General features: G+C 36.5%; 1 pseudogene across 1 annotated transcript; it reads right to left on the bottom strand.

Annotated features, from left to right (window-relative positions):
* Nucleotides 1-11,831: 11,831 nt before the first annotated feature.
* LOC309661814 (RNA-binding protein with serine-rich domain 1 pseudogene) lies at nt 11,832-12,917 on the bottom strand (annotated as a pseudogene). Its single transcript has one exon. The product of its transcript is annotated as an RNA-binding protein with serine-rich domain 1 pseudogene (transcript).
* Between the last annotated feature and the right edge of the window lie 4,431 nt (nt 12,918-17,348).

Raw genomic sequence — 17,348 nt, 5'->3', positions numbered from 1 at the left:
TTGCAAACTAAAGCCACATCATCTACATGGACATATATAGATTTATAAACACAAATATATAACATCATTTATATGTTTAATTAAATGTGTAAGAAAACATGATGTCAATTGCAACTTTCCCATGTTATAAGATTATGGGTAGACTTTTTTCTTTTTGTTTACTTTTTCTTTAACTATACTTTCTAATGTTTCGACAATAAACAAGGATTATTTGTATAACATAATTTAACAGATACGTTTCATCATCAAAACCAATCAATTAGATTAAAAATAATCAGAAAATATTGTAACTTGGCATCATACAGATAGAGTGGTCTAGGGTTAGAGTTAGGTCATATGGCCACCCTTAGTCTAATTTTTATAAGGTTTGGACATTAGTTATTCTTCATATCTTGAAATACATGATGTCATGAAATAGTCCATTTGGACGAAGAGCTGTAACACACACACACACAAATCTGATTTAAAGTTTCAAAATAGCCTCAACTAGGTCTTCAATCTCTTCAATCTCTTCATTATCCTAAATAAAACTTACAAAACAGAAGAGTTTGTAAGCAGTGGATATATTTGGCAAATTAGATATTTCCTATGAGCAGGAGAACATTTTTGTTCTTATCCCTCCAGGACTAATTAACTTTTAGGTAGAGAAGATCCTTTAAAAATGAGTAATAAGTACCTATGCCACACCTGTGCAACTCCACCCAGTCTTATTCCTCTCTGTTCTGTTCTCAGTTCTTAATCCTACTCTTCCTTCTATCTCTTTTGATGACTTGTTAATTAATGTTTCCCTGAGCCAACATTCTCAAAGCTCTTCAAAGAAACTCCCCACATTCCATGTATGCTTTTATACTGGAATTCATTTGTTTAATCTCATCCTCTTATACTAGATAAATCACACTTTAAAAGGAGTACACAATTAAAGTAAATAATAAGAATATTTATAACCTTATTAATATCTGATCATTTGTGTCTTCTAATGAGTAGAAAAATTTACTGTGATAGTAAAGTCTCAAATTTGCTTTGGATTAGCTGGTTGTAACTTAGCCTGGTAGCTTAGTCTTTCTGAGACATGAATATTAGTTTGAGGGACTCAAACACTATGTAGCCTAAGTTATGTACATAGTACAGAAAGTAGCTGAGATGGTTTCTATACAAATAATCACTATATTACAGCTTATAAAATGCTTTTCTTGGAAGACCCCTTTTAGATGTTCTTGAAAGTTCTAAAGAATACATATTGTTGACTATAGCACTGATACTGCTTTTTCCCCTTCATTGTGAATTTCTTCCTGTCAAAAACAATTAAGGAGATTTTTTATATCTAAAAGATCACAAGAGTTTATGATTTATTCAATCTCTCCTCTAGTAAATATGATGTATGGACTCTAAAGATTGATTATTATTTTTTAATAATAGCTCAAATTGTTAAAATCATGTTCTAAATATCCAAAATAGTCCATTCACGAAACAATTTACTCTCTCATCTATCAAAAAAATGTTTGGCCATAATTTTTTTTAAAGGTAGGAATTTGAGTTCTTGGATGAACCCCTCATTTAACAAAGAGAATAGGTTAAAAATTAATCTTCAATGAATTTAACCAACTCCATATGCTTAACTAAACTATACCTGACTCACTTTTGGATTGAATTTACTTCAAAGAAGGGCTCATTGCTATTCTAGTATAATCAACCATTCACCTTAATCAAATTACAATAATGTTAAAAAATGATGGTAACTACATTATTCACAATTTTGAAACATCAATATCACTTTAATTTATCTCCTACAGCCCATACCAGGTATCGTTTCCTAGATTAGACTTCCCTATAACCACATTCTGATACTGCATTAGCAGTTAAACTGCAAAGTATTACAAACAGTAGTTTTAATTTATTAAAACTTCATTTCCAACCATTTGAATTGGATTAACCTGATTTCTGTTATACAGTGAAGAGTGTTAAAAAAAATTCCAAAGCAAAATTCCTCAAATCATATAAAGATAAACCTTTTTTTTTTTTTTTTCATAGAGGACTTTAAATTATTAGGGAGAGGCTTGTGAATAAGGAACAAAGAAATTAATGATCAAATGAAGCAAATGGCCTCCACCAACAGCTTTCTTCTGGAACTCGAGGAAAGCCGAGAGTCCGTGGAAAGGAACTCACTTGAAAATCTATTAAGTTTTGTGGGCCCACTGCAGTTTGTCAAGTGCTAATTTAGGATCTGTGTTGTAAGGTACATTATTCTAAAAATCTATAATGGCATTCAGATTTTAAAATTATTTCTAAAAAACATTCAAGTTAGAAAATATGGTTTTAGTTACACTATTAGAGAACAAAAATGGTAGTATTCTTATGAGTGATTATTTTTAAAAAGTAAGCAAAATTTTGCTGAACTTTGATTATTTTTTTCCAAATTTCTGAAACTTTCCCAGAGACTTTACAGGGCCTCTAGACCTCAGAAATAATAGCATGGGTCCAGAAATAAAAATCTAAATTATAAAAAGCAGCCAATTAACAAAAAACTAGAAAATACTCTGTAGCAACCTGTTAGCTTTTCTAGACTTAATCTCCCAAATAAAATCCCATTTACCTGAACATAATGTTCTGATTGTGGTGGTGATGTCTGGGACAAGGGTAGTGATTGATGATGACAGTGATGATAGTGGTAATAAAAATAAGGGCCTTCTGGTGTAGCTTTTAAGATGATCAGTGTTTCACAGGTTTATGTGCTACATCCAGTGTTGGTTGGTTTGTTTTTATGGGCTGGGTGAAATATAGAGAACAAATAAGATGAAACTTGTCCGACTAGTGTTAATGACTGTCGTATTTCTATGGTTTCAAGATAGGAGTCATCCAGGGGGTGATAAACTTCCTTGACTTGGCTATTTAGAAAAAAGTAATAGCCTAGTCTTGGAATAGTCACTTAAAATGTACACCCAAGAAACAGCTTTGTGGTAAATCAGGATAATCCTAACTCTGTGTTTGACCACTTCCATCATTCTGGCTTCTTCCTCCTCAACTGAAACCAGCTGTAACTATGTAAAAGTTTCTGACAGAAGACTTTCCACAAAGTACCAATTTTAACATAACTAATATTGCCATCATTTTGATATAATGAAATTCTATTTAATTGCAGTTTATATTTTCATTCCCTAATTACCAGTGAGAATGATCATTGTGATCATTATTTCACATACTTCACTTTTCAGCCGTGCTGCAGCCCCAATTTTTGTGTTCTGACTCTTAAAGCCAGTAAGACTGTGGCTTTCTGCTTAACTTTTTAGCTCCTCTACATCACCTGGACTGGCCAGTGCCCTCTGGCAAGAAACCATATGTATGTAAATCTTACCCAGTACAGTCCCTTCCCTTCATGAATTGACTCTGAGACAGTTTTTATCAGTTTTTTGTCACTCTGTACTGCCTTCATATGGTTTTTATATTTTTTCCAAAGTTTATAACTATTAACTCTAGAAGGGCTTGATATAAGAAATTTCACCATTGCTGGAAGTGGAACTAGTTATTGGTGACTTTTAAAAAACAGAATTTCTTAATTTTAGTTTAAAATTTGTCAATATTTCCTTTCAAGGTTAATATTTTATGTGTATATATATGTAGTTTGTTGAAGAATTCCTTGCCTTTTATAAAGATATACTTGTATGTTTTATTTTAAAAACTTTAATGTGTTACCATCTGCACTTAAGTCATCAATTCACATTGCATTCGTTTGTGTGTATATTATGAAGTAGGAGTAAAGGTGCATTTTTTTCCATATGACTATTAATTGACCCTGTACATCTGATTGAAATCATGCATGTGCAATTCTTTATCCACTGCCCTGCAAAGCCACCTCTGTTATAAATCAAGTATAAATCAAATGCAGGTCTCTTTCTGAATTTTTTATTGTTTCTTTGATTTATTTTTTTATTACTGTGCCATATCACACCACCTTAATTATTGAAGTTATAGAATGTCCTGTGTCAACTTAAAGAAAAACACACAACATAAGAGTTGTGAGTTTAAGTTGTATTCAAGGTCTTACTGAGGACTATAGCCTGGGGACAGCCACTCAGTTAGCTCTGAGGAAACTGCTACAAAGAGGTAAGGGAGAAACCAGTTTATATATGATTTTTGGCTAGGAAATACATGCAATCAAGCATACATCTTGATAAAAGTTTACTGTATCACAAAGAACAGGTATCTCAAGTCAGTAATTTTAGTGCTTTTCTATGTATGGGGAGATGCAGGAATCCGGGGTTATTAAAATTCTTCTGGAGATGTTTATCTAACTATCTAAGGGGGCTGCTTGTCCAAAACACAGAGAGCCTCAGCCTGTCATCCTCTTAATTTCTTCTCAGATTGCAGTAGGTCAGCGAATGTAGTGGATTATGACTTAATCCTTGTAGAAAACACTTTGTTTTTCTCTGTTCACACTTGATATCTGGTATGTAAGCCCATATTTGTTTTCCTTTTTCAAAATTATCTTGGCTATGTTTAGTCCATTGCCTTTACTTATAAACTTTAACATTGACTGATCAATTTCCAAAAAGAAATCTCTAGACTTTTGTTGATATAACATTGAACCTATAGATCAATTGGGGAAGAATTGACTTCTTAATATATTGAAGCTTCCAATCTGTGAACTTGGTACATTCTTTCATTTATTTAGATTTTCTTTAATTTCTCTCAATAGTGTTTCACAAGGGTCTGAATAGAAGTCTTATACATGTTCTCATAGGTTCAGTCTCATGTATTTGATTTATTCTATCCTGGTGTAAATGGTATTATTCCTTAAATTTCATGTTATATTTATTGCTGACATATAGAATACAATTGACTTTTGTCTATTGACCTTGTATTGAGGAAACTTAATTCATTTATTTTTTCTATTTGTATATATATATATATATATTTTAAATTTATTTATTTTATTTATTTATTTTTGGCTGTGTTGGGTCTTCCTTGCTGCACACGGGCTTTCTCTAGTTGCGTTGAGCGGGGGCTGCTCTTCGTTGCAGTGTGCGGGCTTCTCATTGCGCTGGCTTCTCTTGTTGCAGAGCATGGGCTCTAGGTCCGTGGGCTTCAGTAATTGTGGCTCACAGGCTCTAGAGAGCAGGCTCAGTAGTTGTAGCGCACATGCCCAGTTGCTCCGCGGCATGTGGGATCTTCCCGGACCAGGGCTCAAACCCGTGTCCCCTGCATTGGCAGGCAGATTCTTAACCACTGCACCACCAGGGAAGCCCTCTATTTGTATAATATTTTGGATTTTTAGCATACACCTACATCTGCAAATAAAAACAGTATTATTACTTCCTTTTTATTGCTTATATTTTCTTTTTTCTTTTTTTGGTTGCTTGACTGATTGATTGTCTTACATCATAGAACTCTAGTACACTGTTGAATAGAAAGGGTTGATAGCTGGCATCCTTCTCTTGTTCCTAATTTCAGGGAAAAGCTTTCAGTATTTCACCATTAAATAGGATGTTTGCTATCATTTTATCAGATTAAAGAAGTTTTCTTTTAGTTTGCTAATTTTTATCATAAATGAATTTTGAATTTGACCAAATGCTTTTTTTTGCATTAATTGAGATAATCATATCATTTTTCTACTTTTATTTGACCAATATTGTTAATTACATTAATTGATATTTAAATGTTAAACCAACCTTGTATTTCTAGAATAACCTCAACTTGATTGCAAATAAAATATGATACATTTTGTGTGTCACTGGGTTTCATATCTTATTTTGTTTACAATTTTTGCATCCATGCTTCTGAAACAGAATGACATAATTTTATTGTCTTTTTTTTTTTTAATCAGTCATCAAATTTATAAACATGAGTGTATAAATGTCAGTCCCAGTCGCCCAATGCAGCACACCACCATCCCCACCCCACTGCGGTTTTCCCCCATTGGTGTCCATAAGTTTGTTCTCTACATCTGTGTCTCAACTTCTGCCCTGCAAACCGGTTCATCTTTACCATTTTTCTAGCTTCCACATACATGCGTTAATATACAATATTTGTTTTTCTCTTTCTGACTTACTTCACTCTGTATGACAGTCTCTAGATCCATCCACGTCTCAACAAATGACTCAATTTCGTTCCTTTTTATGGCTGAGTAATATTCCATTGTATATATGTACCACTTCTTCTTTATCCATTCATCTGTCGATGGGCATTTAGGTTGCTTCCATGACCTGGCTATTGTAAATAGTGCTGCAATGAACATTGTGGTGCATGTGTCTTTTTGAATTATGGTTTTCTCAGGGTATATGCCCAGTAGTGGGATTGCTGGATCATATGGTAATTCTATTTTTAGTTTTTTAAGGAACCTCCATACTGTTCTCCTTAGTGGCTGTATCAATTTACATTCTCACCAATGGTGCAACAGGGTTCCCTTTTCTCCACACCCTCTCCAGCATTTGTTGTTTGTAGATTTTCTGATGATGCCCATTCTAACTGGTGTGAGGTGATACCTCATTGTAGTTTTGATTTGCATTTCTCTAATAATTAGGGATGTTGAGCAGCTTTTCATGTGCTTCTTGGCCATCTGTATGTCTTCTTTGGAGAAATGTCTATTTAGGTCTTCTGCCCATTTTTGGATTGGGTTGTTTGTTTCTTTAATATTGAGCTGAATGAGCTGTTTATATATTTTGGAGATTAATCCTTTGTCCGTTGATTCATTTGCAAATATTTTCTCCCATTCTGAGGGTTGTCTTTCGTCTTGTTTATGGTTTCCTTTACTGTGCAAAAGTTTTGAAGTTTCATTAGGCCCCATTTGTTTATTTTTGTTTTTATTTCCATTACTCTAGGAGGTGGATCAAAAAAGATCTTGCTGTGATTTATGTCAAAGAGTGTTCTTCCTATGTTTTCCTCTAAGAGTTTTATAGTGTCCGGTCTTACATTTAGGTCTTATATCCATTTTGAGTTTATTTTTGTGTATGGTGTTATGGAGTATTCTAATTTCATTCTTTTACATGTAGCTGTCCAGTTTTCCCAGCAACATTTATTGAAGAGGATGTCTTTTCTCCATTGTATATCTTTGCCTCCTTTGTCATGGATTAGTTAACCATAGGTGCATGGGTTTATCTCTGGGCTTTCTATCTTGTTCCATTGATCTGTATTTCTGTTTTTGTGCCAGTACCATATTGTCTTGATTACTGTAGCTTTGTAGTATAGTCTGAAGTCAGGGAGTCTGATTCCTCCAGCTCCGTTTTTTTCCCTCAAGACTGCTTTGGCTATTCGGGGTCTTTTGTGTCTCCATACAAATTTTAAGATGATTTGTTCTAGTTCCGTAAAAAATGCCATTAGTAATTTGATAGGGATTGCATTGAATCTGTAGATTGCTTTGGGTGTTATAGTCATTTTCACAATATTGATTCTTCCAATCCAAGAACATGGTATATCTCTCCATCTGTTGGTATCATTTTTAATTTCTTTCATCAGTGTCTTATCGTTTTCTGCATACAAGTCTTTTGTCTCCCTAGGTAGGTTTATTCCTAGGTATTTTATTCTTTCTGTTGCAATGGTAAATGGAAGTGTTTCCATAATTTCTCTTTCAGATTTTTCATCATTAGTGTATCGGAATGCAAGAGATTTCTGTGCATTAATTTTGTATCCTGCAACTTTACCAAATTCATTGATTAGCTCTAGTAGTTTTCTGGTGGCATTTTTAGGATTCTCTATGTATAGTATCATGTAATCTGCAAACAGTGACAGTTTTACTTCTTCTTTTCCAATTTGGATTCCTTTTATTTCTTCTTCTTCTCTCATTGTTGTGGCTAGGACTTCCAAAACTATGTTGAATAATAGTGGTGAGAGTGGACATCCTTGTCTCATTCCTGATCTTAGAGGAAATGCTTTCAGTTTTTGACCATTGAGAATGATGTTTGCTGTGGGTTTGTCGTACATGGCCTTTATTATGTTGAGGTAGGTTCCCTCTATGCCCACTTTCTGGAGAGTTTTTATCATAAATGCGTGTTGAATTTTGTCAAAAGCTTTTTCTGTATCTATTGAGATGATCATATGGTTTTTATTGTTCAATTTGTTAATATGGTGTATCACATTGATTGATTTGCGTATCTTGAAGAATCCTTGCATCCCTGGGATAAATCCCACTTGATCGTGGTGTATGATCCTTTTAATGTGTTGTTGGATTCTGTTTGCTAGTATTTTGTTGAGGATTTTTGTATCTAGATTCATCAGTGATATTGGTCTGTAATTTTCTTTTTTTGTAGTGTCTTTGTCTGGTTTTGGTATCAGGGTGATGGTGGCCTCATAGAATGAGTTTAGGAGTGTTCCTTCCTCTGCAATTTTTTGGAAAAGTTTGAGAAGGATGGGTGTTAGCTCTTCTCTAAATGTTTGATTGAATTCACCTGTGAAGCCATCTGGTCCTGGACTTTTGTTTGTTGGAAGATTTTTAATCACAGTTTCAATTTCATTACTTGTGATTGGTCTGTTCATATTTTCTGTTTCTTCCTGGTTCAGTGTTGGAAGGTTATACCTTTCTAAGAATTTGTCCTTTTCTTCCAGGTTGTCCATTTTATTGACATAGAGTTGCTTGTAGTAGTCTCTTAAGATGCTTTGTATTTCTGCAGTGTCTGTTGTAACTTCTCCTTTTTCATTTCTAATTTTATTGATTTGAGTCCTCTCCCTCTTTTTCTTGATGAGTCTGGCTAATGGTTTATCAATTTTGTTTATCTTCTCAGAGAACCAGCTTTTAGTTTTATTGATCTTTGCTATTGTTTTCTTTGTTTCTGTTTCATTTATTTCCGCTCTGATCTTTATGATTTCTTTCCTTCTGCTAACTTTGGGTTTTGTATGTTCTTCTTTCTCTAGTTCCTTTAGGTGTAAAGTTAGATTGTGTATTTGAGATTTTTCTTGTTTCTTGAGGTAGGCTTGTATAGCTATAAACTTCCCTCTTAGAACTGCTTTTGCTGCATCCCATAGGTTTTGGATAGTCGTGTTTTCATTTTCATTTGTCTCTAGGTATTTTTTAATTTCCTCTTTGATTTCTTCAGTGATCTCTTGGTTATTTAGTAACGTATTGTTTAGCCTCCATGTGTTTGTACTTTTCACGTTTTTTTCCCTGTAATTCATTTCTAATCTCATAGCGTTGTGGTCAGAAAAGAGGCTTGATATGATTTCAATTTTCTTAAAATTACTGAGGCTTGATTTGTGACCCAAGATGTGATCTATCCTGGAGATTGTTCCGTGCACACTTGTGAAGAAAGAGTAATCTGCTGTTTTTGGATGGAATGTCATATAAATATCAATTAAGTCCATCTTGTTTAATGTGTCATTTAAAGCTTCTGTTTCCTTATTTATTTTCATTCTGGAAGATCTGTCCATTGGTGTAAGTGAGGTGTTAAAGTCCCCCACTATTATTACTGTCGATTACTTATTACATATAGTAATAGTAATATATTATTACTATTATTACTGTCGATTTCCTCTCTTATAGCTGTTAGCAGTTGCCTTATGTATTGAGGTGCTCCTATGTTGGGTGCATATATATTTATAATTGTTATATCTTTTTCTTGGATTGATCCCTTGAACATTATGTAGTGTCCTTCCTTGTCTCTTGTAACATTCTTTATTTTAAAGTCTATTTTATCTGATATGAGTATAGCTACTCCAGCTTTCTTTTGATTTCCATTTGCATGGAATATCTTTTTCCATCCCCTCACTTTCAGTCTGTATGTGTCCCTAGGTCTGAAGTGGGTCTCTTGTAGACAGCATATAGATGGATCTTGTTTTTGTATCCATTCAGCAAGCCTGTCTTTTGGTTGGAGCATTTAATCCATTCACATTTAAGGTAATTATCGATATGTATGTTCCTATGACCATTTTCTTAATTGTTTTGGGATTGTTTTTGTAGGTCCTTTTCTTCTCTTGTGTTTCCCACTTAGAGAAGTTCCTTTAGCATTTGTTGTAGAGCTGGTTTGGTGGTGCTGAATTCTCTTAGCCTTTGCTTGTCTGTAAAGCTTTTGATTTCTCCATCAAATCTAAATGAGATCCTTGCCTGGTAGAGTAATCTTGGTTGTAGGTTCTTCCCTTTCATCACTTTAAGTATATCATGCCACTCCCTTCTGGCTTGCAGAGTTTCTGCTGAGAAATCAGCTGTTAACCTTATGGGAGTTCCCTTGTATGTTATTTGTCATTTTTCCCTTGCTGCTTTCAATAATTTTCCTTGTCTTTAATTTTTGCCAATTTGATTACTATGTGTCTCGGCGTGTTTCTCCTTGGGTTTATCCTGTATGGGACTCTCTGCACTTCCTGGACTTGGGTGGCTATTTCCTTTCCCATGTTAGGGACGTTTTCGACTATAATCTCTTCAAATATTTTCTCTGGTCCTTTCTCTCTCTCTTCTCCTTCTGGCACCCCTATAATGTGAATGTTGCGTTTAATGTTGTCCCAGAGGTCTCTTAGGCTGTCTTCATTTCTTTTCATTCTTTTTTCTTTAGTCTGTTCCGCAGCAGTGAATTCCACCATTCTGTCTTCCAGGTCACTTATCCGTTCTTCTGCCTCAGTTATTCTGCTATTGATTCCTTCTAGTGTAGTTTTCATTTCAGTTATTGTATTGTTCATCTCTGTTTGTTTGTTCTTTAATTCTTCTAGGTCTTTGTTAAACATTTCTTGCATCTTCTCGATCTTTGCCTCCATTCTTATTCTGAGGTCCTGGATCATCTTCACTATCATTATTCTGAATTCTTTTTCTGGAATGTTGCCTATCTCCACTTCATTTAGTTGTTTTTCTGGGGTTTTATCTTGTTCCTTCATCTGGTATATAGCCCTCTGCCTTTTCATCTTGTCTGTCTTTCTGTGAATGTGGTTTTTGTTCCACTGGCTGCAGGATTTACTTTTTCTTGCTTCTGCTGTCTGCCCTCTGGTGGTTGGGGCTATCTAAGAGGCTTGATGAGAGGCTCTGGTGGTGGGTAGAGCTGACTGTTGCTGTGGTGGTCAGAGCTCAGTCTGAATTCTCTTCTTTTATCATAGTTTTTAAGTATAGATATTCTAATTGTCCCCTCAGAATTATTCCACCTGGACCAGCAGGTCTTCTTTCCTGGCTGAAAGTCTGATTTGCAGATTAGTAGCACCATCTAGAGTTCTACCTGCATATATCTCTGTGGGCAAAAAAATCCTCTTTTTTTTTTTTTTTTTTTTGCACTCTTATCCTAGGTTTATTCAACACAATTCTGTCCTCTACACAACAAAGTACAAACACAATATTACCTAAAATGTTACATACAAAGTTACAAAACTCAAAACAGAAAATGTATAGTACTGACTGTACAATAAAAGCCAAAAAAGCAGTGTACACATTGCCAAGGTAACCTCCACGACCACCATGAATACCAACACAACGGGGGGCTTCTGTGATGATCTGACAGAGGTGACTCTCAGCTTACCAGTTTCAGAGAGAAAGGGAGACTTGGGTGTGTGTGTGTGTGTGTATGTGTGTGTGCACATCAGTACACATGAAAAGAACCATTTTGGGTATTTGGCACTAGAGGTTAGAAGAGGACTCAAGCAAGGGAGCAGGGCCAGGCTCACAGGAACGGCAATTGCATAAGAGCATACCTTTTCCTGTGGGACCCTGCAGGCCAACAGGTTAGGGCATGAGCAGGCCACCGGATCAGCCCCAGGTCATCTGTGGAATGGGAAAACATGCTGCCGGGCTGGGGCTGTACCACCTTCTGGAGCCCCTGGCTCATCCCTGCTGGCTTTGCCACTAAACTGACTCTCAGGAGCTAGAAATGTGGAAGCCTTCCAGCCAGAAAACTGGAGGGCATCTTTATAAGCACAACCCCAAAGCAACAACACTCCTGCAGCCTGAACTCTGCCGCCAGGGGAAATGTGGCAGTTACTGCCTTCACCTTCGAAGCCTGCCCCTGAGTGAGGGATTTCTTTCCTACCGATCCTCCTTCGGCTAGAAAAGTGACAAAAGTGAGTTGGATGGGATGCAAGTCACAGTGCAGGGCTTCGGTGGCCCTGCTTATCGGGAGGAGTTGGAACTGGAGAGGCTCCTGTGGCTGCGGCGGCCGGGGGACCTGCGCCGAGGGGAACGCGACCTTCTCCTCATCCGTGGGGGTGACCTGCACCACATGGGAGGTGGTGGCAGCATTCTCCTGGGAGGGCTGAATCGCTGGGGGGGGTGGGGTGGTGGTGGCCGAGGCCAGGGGGCCAGCACAGCAGTGGCAGTGATCTCCTGGCCATCCATGTGTCCTCCGTCCATGTGCTTCGGCGCCTTCTCGGCCTCATCTGGATTCTCAAACTCCACATATGCGTAGCCTTTAGACAGATGTGGGTGCATCCTTTCTATAGGCACGTCAATCATTTTAATTTTCCCATAGGTGGAGAATATCTCCATGATATGATCCTTGGTCACATTCCTGGTGAGCCTTCCAGTGTGCACTTTGGTGTGTTTAGGGGAAGGGCTCTGCCTTTTCCTTTCCTTTTCACCTCTTTTGGGTGGTTTGGATTTGGAGCGGGAACGCCGCCTGCTGTCCTGCCTGCGCTGAGAAGGACTCGGAGAGCCAGGGGAGCTGCCGGAGCTGGAGCTGCAGGATGTGCTGGAACTTCCTGAGCGGCTCGATGCTGAAGATGAGCTGGAGCCGCTGCTGGAGCCCGTGCTGGTGCTGGAGCCCAAGCTGGAGGTCGAGCTGGACCGAGACCTGGTGCTGCTGCTACCACTGGAAGCGCTGCGCCTCTTTCGCGTTTTATCCCTGCCAAGATCCTTCTCGCTTGACTTCTTAGTGGCCCCCTTATCTTTAGAGCGATCCTTGGACTTCTCGTCAGAGCGGTCTTTGCGTTTGGTAGGAGAAGGAGCCCTAGTGCTGGACTTTTTATTATTTTCTTTGACTCCTAGCAAGCTCTTCTTTTTCACTCCTGATAAATGCATTCTCCCCTTCTGAGGTGTTCAAAGCAGCAGTGGCAGCCTCACTTATCTGAACTCTCACTTCTAACTTGAGTCTGAGAAAGGATCCCTAATCGATTGCAATTTACGCCTAAGTGCAGCAAGTCCCCAGTCCAGGCGCCGGGCTCTGAGCCCTTCCAGGGTAGGGCCCAGCGTTGCCAGCCTGGGTCTCCCCAGCGAGAGGGCTGCGAGGGTGGAGGCCGAGTTCCCGGCTGCCCCGAATTCCGAGGGGCCTCACTGGGCCCGCCGCAGAGCGGACCGTAAAAAGTCCATTTTTAAAAAATTTTTATTTTATATTGGACTACAGTTGATTTACAATGTTTTGTTAGTTTCAGGCATACAACAAAGTGATTCAGTTATCCATATACATCTATCTATTCTTTTTCAAATTCTTTTCCCATTTAGGTTATTACAGAATACTGAGTTCCCTGTGCTATACAGTAGGTCCTTGATTGTTAACTATCTTAAATATAGTAGTGTGTATTCACACAATCCAAAACTCCCAATTTATCCCTCCTCCCCACCTTTCCCTTTTGGTCACCATAAGTTTGTTTTCTAAGTCTGTGAGTTTGCTTCTGTTTTGTAAATAAGTTCATTTGTATCATTTTGTTTTATTCCACATACAAGCAATATCATATAATATTTGTCTTTCTCTGTCTGACTTACTTCACTTAGTATGATAATCTCCAGGTCCATCCATATTGCTGCAAATGACATTATTTCATTATTTTTAATGGGTTAGTAATATTCCATTGTGTATATGTCCCGCATCTTCTTTATCCATTCATCTGTCAATGGACATTTAGGTTGCTTCCATGTCTTGGCTATTGTAAACAGCACTGCAATGAACATTGGGGTGTATGTATCCTTTTGAACCATAGTTTTCTCTGGATATATGCCCAGGAGTGGGATTGTTAGAGCATATGGTAGCTCTATTTTTAGTTTTTTAATTAACCTCCCTACTGTTCTCCATAGTAGCTCTACCAATTTACATTCCCACAACAGTGTAAGAGGGTTCCCTTTTCTCCACACCCTCTCCAGCATTTATTGTTTGTAGACTTTTTGATGATGGCCATTCTGACTGGTGTGAAGTGGTATCTCATTGTAGTTTTCATTTGCATTTCTCTAATAATTAGTGATGTTGAGCATCTTTTCATGTGCCTCTTAGCCATCTGTATGTCTTCTTTGGAGAAATGTCTGTTTAGGTCAAAAAAATCCATTTTTAATGGCACCCTGAGTGCAATTTATTTAACACTGTCCTCATATTTATTTTTAAATATAAAATTACTTTTTAGTGTTAATTATATTAATAATATTGTACATTAGATCTCTAGTACTTATTTATCTTATAACTGGCACATTGATCTTGGGCTTCCCAACCTCCAGAACTGCAAGAAACACATTTCTGTTGTTTATTAAAGTCACCCAATCCATGGTATGGCTGCTTCATTTTGCAGGAAGAAACCCGAACATCAGTAGTGTTTGTTAATTTACACCACCAGAAGTGCTAGAACTAACAAAAGAAATATTCTAGAGTTAAAAAACATCATTGCTGCACTGCCTTTCTGCTAAAAGTTGTTTCTTTGAAAATGTTTCGTGAATTTCTTGAACGTCACAGAATTTAATTATTAAATTCCCTATGTTTACATGAAAAGATATTAAGATAATAACACTATTATTAAGATATAGTCTTATTGTATTTGAACATATAATTGGTCCTGCGAAGTTTCTAAGTGTGTAAGTACATAGGATGATGCACCAGGAACAGTGGTAAATGTAAAATTTGTACACCAAAGGAGGTTAGGGTTGACAATTGATGTGTGTTTGCATAGTACTTTATACAAGATTGAGAAAAAAATGGGAAGATACAATGAAAACTTAGGTTCACACAAAAACCTACACACCCACATACAAGTGTTATGGTAGCTTTATTCATAGTAGCCAAAAACTATAAACAACTTGAATGCCCTTCAACGTATGAATGGTTAAACAAACTGCAGTGCTTCCATACTGTGGAATACTACACATCAATAAAATAAGAATGAATTATTGTGTGTGTGTGACATGCACAACTTGGATTGATCTCAAGGGAATTATGCTGAGTGAAGAAGCCAACCTCCAAAGTTTACATATCGTATGATTCCATTTATATACCATTCTTGGAATGACAAAATTATACAGATGGAGAACAGATTAATGTTTGCCAGGGGTTAAAGACTGGGAACAGGGGTAGGGATGGAGCCAGATGGCCGTGGGTAGCATGAGGTGTCCTTGTGATCAAACTATTCTGCATTTTGACTGTGGTGGTGGCCCACAAATCCATACATGAGATAAAGCCACATGGAACTAAATACACACACACATGCAAATAACTGCGTGTTTTAAAAACATAAAATGTCAAAAGGTCAATAGATTGTCTCAATGTCAACTTCCTGGTTGTGATATTGTACTATAGCTAAGCTAGATGTTACCTTTGCCAGAAACTGGATAAAGGATACACATGATCTCTCTGTATTACATTTTACAACTCTGTGTGAGTCTATGATTATCTGAAAATAAAATGTTGTTTTCAAGTGGTAAGAAATTTCAGAAAAAAGAATGTTATCTCCACTTGAGGGAGTCAAGGAAGGCTTCATGGAGGAGGCATCATTTGAACTAGACTGTAGATCTTCATGTAATCCAGTAACTCTATGGTTAATAAGGTTTATCATTTTTTAAAGTTGAAATGAATAATTAGAATAACAGAGAACAACTTGACAATCTCTTTTGGAATGATCCCAATAAAACTTCTTTTGTAGAATTAGAATTAAACAAGAAGTCAGCGCATTCTGTTGACCTACTCATCTCTTCATTTTGAAAATACTTATTCAAGCTATTGTGATCAAGTAGCAATCGTATAAAATAAGACTGTAGTTACAGCAACAGTTATAATAGCACCGTTTCTTGAGCACCTACTATGTTCCGAGAACTTTGCTAAGCACTTTAAAATATCTCATTTTAATCTCTACAACAGTGTTTGAGGTAAATATTATTATCCCTGTTTTATAAGTGAGTATATTGAGGCTTAGTGTGTTTAAAATAACTGGCTTAAGTCACACAATGTAAAATCTGCAATTACTTCTTAACACATTATTAACCGGGGGATTTTTGCAGAAACTAACGCTTGTGGCCGTAATATGTCTCCGGTCAAAAATGTGTTAAATCAATGTGTAAATAATAACAAAGCTATATTTTCTGCATAATACAAAAATAAAAGGTCAGTTCAACAACACTTATTGAAAGACTATTATATACAGAGCATTTTATTAGGTACTGTGGGAAGAGAAATAAAAGATGTAGCTGAGAAATGTCCTGCCCTCTTGCACAGTTAATAAATATTATTTCAGTCATGACTTCTTAACTTTTTCCAACGAGATGGTTAAAGCAGACATGTCCAAGAATGCTGAAACCCTTTATAAGTTATCTTTCAAAGAAAGTTATTTTAAAAATACGATACTGTATTATCTATTTCTCTGTGCACATAAAATTTGAACTATTGCTCATATTTTCACTGTGGTCTAACCTCTATTTCTCAAATCTTTTGTAAAAGAAAATATCAAAGATATTTCTCTGAGAAATATGATGCCATTGTGAAATTAAACTTCTAAAATTTCTCCTTAATTTAAATCTCTTCAAGTTTGTTTGCCAAAGAAATTCCTCATTATCACATTATAAATTTTATTTTAATTTGGAAAGTCACGTCCAGAAATCTGGAAAATACTACTCATGGTGTCAGTTCATATGGATTCATTTTTAAATGCCTTCGCAAAGATGAATTGTATTCTTTCGGTTTTACTACAGTTTTCATTATTACTTGAACATCCCAAGGGCTTGCTTCCCTGTATCTACCTGGGTGCTACCTAGAGGCCCAACTGCCAAACATACTCAAACAAGGGGAACCAATTTACAGAACACTGAGAGAAATTAAGTTTGACATGTACTTAAGTCTTTGTTTAAAATTCAACATTTTCCTCAATTTTTTTCAAAAGAGTTCATTAAATGAAATATGTTTTTGCAAAATATTTAACGCTGTCAATTCATATCAGATTTCCTACCTTATTTTAGCCAAGTCCCTAAATTTTATCTGTTCATATACCAGTGTTATTTAGGTTGGTAAAAGTCAATTTTTTTCTACTAATTTTTTTTTCAAAGTGGTTACGGTACAATACAGAACTCACATGAGTAGCTATACACAATGAGGAAAGGGTAATGGAAAGATTCCGTGAAATCTCACCACCAACAGGCCCGTACGCCATGGCACCCATCCTAACTTCATAGTGCCCAGATCACTTGAATGTTGTGTATCTAACAACTCAGTGATAATTTACCAAAGCTGAAATTATGAAGGTGGTTGATATTAGGCTTTTTCTCATCAACTTTATATCTAGGC

This window comes from Balaenoptera physalus (assembly GCF_965194825.1).
Source record: "Balaenoptera physalus genome assembly, chromosome: 5".
NCBI classification, from domain to species: domain Eukaryota; kingdom Metazoa; phylum Chordata; class Mammalia; order Artiodactyla; family Balaenopteridae; genus Balaenoptera; species Balaenoptera physalus.
The sequence above is the reverse complement of the archived record's forward strand: the minus strand, read 5'-3'. Positions and strand labels throughout refer to the sequence as shown.